Source organism: Lolium rigidum, chromosome 7, assembly GCF_022539505.1.
Source record: "Lolium rigidum isolate FL_2022 chromosome 7, APGP_CSIRO_Lrig_0.1, whole genome shotgun sequence".
Taxonomy (NCBI): domain Eukaryota; kingdom Viridiplantae; phylum Streptophyta; class Magnoliopsida; order Poales; family Poaceae; genus Lolium; species Lolium rigidum.
In genome coordinates, this window is record NC_061514.1 from 349,588,273 (window position 1) to 349,592,966 (window position 4,694).

Sequence of the window (4,694 nt, forward strand, 5' to 3'; positions counted from 1 at the left end):
ATCAGCGCTAGAGCTTGTTATTGGTGCAAATAGGTAGCCTACCTACAGCCCCACATATACCCTGCTTTGTCGTGTGATTTGTTCTTATACCCTTGATATTCGCTTCGCTACATCCGTGCACTAGTTGCTACTACAAGTGGTAAGCAACACTAATTTACTTTGGAACGGTAAGATCTCATTTTCTTATCAGTTTTGAGTGAGTTGTGAGAGTACCACCATATATTTTTGATTTAGTGCACTAATCTACTAACGATGTCTACTAGTGATCATAAACTTGTTAACCAGGAAAACAAGAGTGCTGCCGATATCATCACATGGAGGGAGTATGAGGCTCTTCGTAATGAGATGCGACGTGAATTCCGCGCTCAGGACGATGTGCTTAATTGGAAGATTGAAGAGATCTCCCAAAAGATGGATGCTACTCATGTGACCGTCACTACAATGCAAGATCAAATGACGGATGTACAACGCAGTATTGCTGATTTGCGTTTAGCTATTGAGAATTTGACCGCGCAACAACAACAAGAAGATGACGAAGATCCTGAGCTTCAAGATGACGCACACAATGCTCGTGATGCGCCACGTGGTAATCTTCCTCGCGGTTGGGCTCCACTTGGCCGCAATGGTCGTGGACACGATGAGGAAGATGGGTTGGGTAAGCCCAAGTTTTCAATACCCAAGTTTGAAGGAGGAGCTGATGTTAAAGAATACCTCACTTGGGAGCTCAAGATTGAGAAGTTGTGGAGCTTACATCCACATTATACTGAAGATCGGAAGATCAAGCTTGCTTCTTCCGAATTTGATGGCTACGCTTTGCGTTGGTGGGATGATTTTGTTCGTAACCGAGACGAGGATGGTGAGCAACCTATATGCACATGGCGTGCCATGAAGGAGGCGATGACTTCTCGCTTTGTGCCTACAAATTACTTGCGGAATATATATGATAAGCTGACTCTATTGAGACAAGGTGTGAAGACTGTGGATGAATACTACATGGAGATGGAGATGCTTATGCAGCGTGGCCGTGTCCGTGAGTCTCTCGAGATGACAATGCAGCGTTTCCTCAACGGTTTGAAGTATGATATCAAAGGCATTGTTCGTCACTACAGCTACACCAATAAGAATCAATTGTTACATCATGCAAGAGAAGCTGAATCACAGTTGGCTGACGAAGCAAAGATCAAAGGTCGAGCTACATGAGCTGGGCGGTTCACACCCCGCGCGGCACCAACTTCGGCGCCGACGCCTTCGACGCGCTCCGCACCTTATTCTACTCCGCCTAGTAAGCCGGTCTCCAATGCGTCTAACACAAAGAAGTCCGAATCTGCTGCAAGTACGAGTGGCTCTAATGTGTCTACTGCGCGTAACCGTGATATGGTTTGTCATACATGTGGTGGCAAGGGTCACTTCAAGAGAGATTGTCCTAACCGCAAAGTCATGATTATCAATGAGGACGATGAATACGAGACTGGAGATGATGTTGATCCTAATGTTCCAGAAGATGATGACTATGACACTGATGGTGAAGATGCATATCCGTCTGATGCTCGCACCATTGTTGTGTCGCAGCGTGCTCTTAATGTGTTGCCTAGTGCATCTACTCAGCGCTGCAATTTATTCCAAACAAAGGCTTTAGTTGGTCCTGACAAGGCTTGCAAGGTCATTATTGATGGCGGGAGTTGTCGCAATTTAGCAAGCAAGGAGTTGTGTACCAAGCTGAAGTTGAAGTATCTACCGCACCCGCATCCATACTATATTCAGTGGTTGAGCGACAATGGTGAGATGAAGGTAAACCACATGGTGCGTGTTGAGTTTGCTATTGGACCGTATAAGGATTGCATTTATTTTGATGTCGTTCCTATGACGGTGTGTCACCTACTATTGGGACGACCTTGGCTCTATGACCGTTCTGTGCACACAATGGCCGTGCTAATACCTATCACTTGGAGTTCAAGGGCAAGAAAATTAATTTACAGCCTATGACACCACAGCAAATTGTCAATGAGTCTCGTCAGAAAGTTGAAGTCAACTTGGAGGATGCTTCATTAGATAGGCGAGAGAATTGTAATGTTGTGAGTGATATAACGAAAAGTGAGAGAGTGAAATCCTTAGTCTCATTAGCCACCAAAGAAGACATGAGAGAATTTAGTAAGGATCCTACAGCCATGCCTCTTGTGCTCTTGTACAGGGGTACGGTTTTGGTTTCTAACGACATGACCCCTCTTCCTCTTGGTGTTTCTAATGTTTTGCAAGAATTTGGCGACGTGTTTCCGGACGAGGTACCAGCAGGACTTCCACCATTGCGAGGTATTGAGCATCAAATCGACTTGATTCCCGGAGCTTCGCTACCCAATCGGGCACCATATAGAATGAACCCCGAAGAGACGAAGGAGATACAAAAGCAAGTACAAGCGCTACTCGACAAGGAATCATCTGTGCGTTTGCTCTTATTGCAGGAATCACATGCTGGAGGTTTGATGGGTCACTTTGGGCGTGAGAAGACGCTACTCATGCTTGCTGATCATTTTTATTGGCCAAAGATGAGGCGGGATGTGGACAGGTATGTGAAGAGATGCATTACTTGCAACAAGTCCAAGTCCAAGCTGAAGCCTCACGGTTTGTATACTCCGTTACCGGCACCTACTACACCTTGGGAAGATATTAGTATGGATTTTGTGTTGGGTTTGCCGCGTACTAAAAGAGGCCATGATTCTATATTTGTGGTAGTGGACAGATTTTCTAAAATGTCACACTTTATTGCTCGCCACAAAAGCGACGATGTGTCGCATATGCTAACCTGTTTTTCGGGAGATTGTTCGACTACATGGAGTCCCGAAGACTATTGTTTCGATCGTGATGTGAAGTTCATGAGCTACTTCGGAAGACACTTTGGGGAAAGTCGGGGACAAAGCTACTGTTCAGTACTACTTGTCATCCCCAAACTGATGGTCAAACTGAGGTGGTGAATCGAACCTTGTCACAATTGCTGAGATCCATGATCAAGAAGAACCTGAAGGAGTGGGAAGAATGTTTGCCGCATGTAGAGTTTGCTTACAACAGGGCGGTACATTGTACCATGGAGCTATGTCCTTTTGAGGTGGTGTATGGTTTCAAACCCATTACTCCACTTGACTTGTTGCCTTTGCCCATACATGAGAGAGTTAATATGGAGGCATCCAAGAGGGCAGATTTTGTGCGAAAAATCCATGTGAAGACTAAAGAGTTGATAGAGAAGAAAGGCAAGAGCAATGCTGCAAGGATAAATAAGAAGCGCAAAGAGATGTTGTTCAAGCCTGGTGATATGGTCTAGGTACATTTTCGCAAGGATAGGTTCCCGAAGCTGTGGAAGTCTAAGTTGAAGCCTCGTGGTGCTGGTCCTTACAAAGTGCTTGCCAAGATCAATGATAATGCATACTCGATAGATCTTCCAGTTGATGAGTTTGGTGTCGGTAATTCTTTCAATGTTGCTGATTTGACACCATATGACGGAGAAGACCTGATGAGGACATCCCTACTACACCACTACCTCCGTCATTGATAAATGAAGATGAACCTGCTGTGAAGCTCAAGTCCAATGAAGTTCGGATTGGACCAATTACAAGGGCTCGTGCGAAGCTACTTAAACAACAGGTGAACTTGTTTCTAAACGGTACTTTGATTGATGAGAACTTTATACTACCTAAGTCCTATTACTTATGTATCATCAGGTATCAAGAGGAGACGAGCATCACACGAGGAGTAGAGGAGCAGCTGGACATGAAGACGAACGTCAAGATGGACGTGAAGCTGGAAATGGAGCTGGACATGAAGATATCTCATGGACGCGCGAGGGAGGAGCGGGAGGCATGCGCGAAAGGAGAAGTCGACGTCCAGGCCGGTCCAGCGCCCGGTTAGACCGGCCTCCAGACCGGCCAGTCCGGTCCCTGGCCCGGTTGACCGGTCGCCAACCGGATGCATCGTACCGGAACCCAACCGGACGAATTTTTGCGAACTTCCCGGTTGCCGACCGGTTGACCGGATGCCAGACCGGCCGACCCGGTCCCTGGCCCGGTTGACCGGATTCCAGACCGGATTCGTCCGAGTCTGTCTCGACCAGATCTATTATGGGTCGGTTATTCTTGTATCTTTTTGACCAGAAGTTGTCCCGGACGCCTATATAAGTGCCCAGGACACCCCCTAGCTGCTTTAGACCACGTTTAAGATAAACCCTAGTTCTTAGTTGTTTGCTCTAGCAAAACTATTGAATCCCTACACCATATTGCTTGATATTGTGTAGATCCCGGTGATCTCGTTGTTCCATTGGGAATTAGACGGTTGCAACTTACCGCTTCGTGGTCGGCGGCTACGTGCGCAAGTGTGTGGAGTTGCGAATATCTTGCAGGGTTGAGAGCTATTGCATTGGCGACAGGGACCAATCGTGAGATCTCGTTGCGTCATACAAGTTATCATTCACTTCATCGTCGTGTTTCTCTGCTGTCATTACCCCGTGATCATCATCACTACCGTTGCTTACTGAGAAGATCGGGCCACCCCATATCAAGATCTCCGCAGCCTTCTTCATGTTATCTTTTGGAGTTGCGAGTGGTTGTTGCTCAGTGGGGGTCGCGAAGGTGATCTTACGGGGAGGTATAGCATCCCGCCTGATTTTATCGGCCTCCCGCTGAAGCTCGGTGACCTTGTCCTTCCAGTGTTAC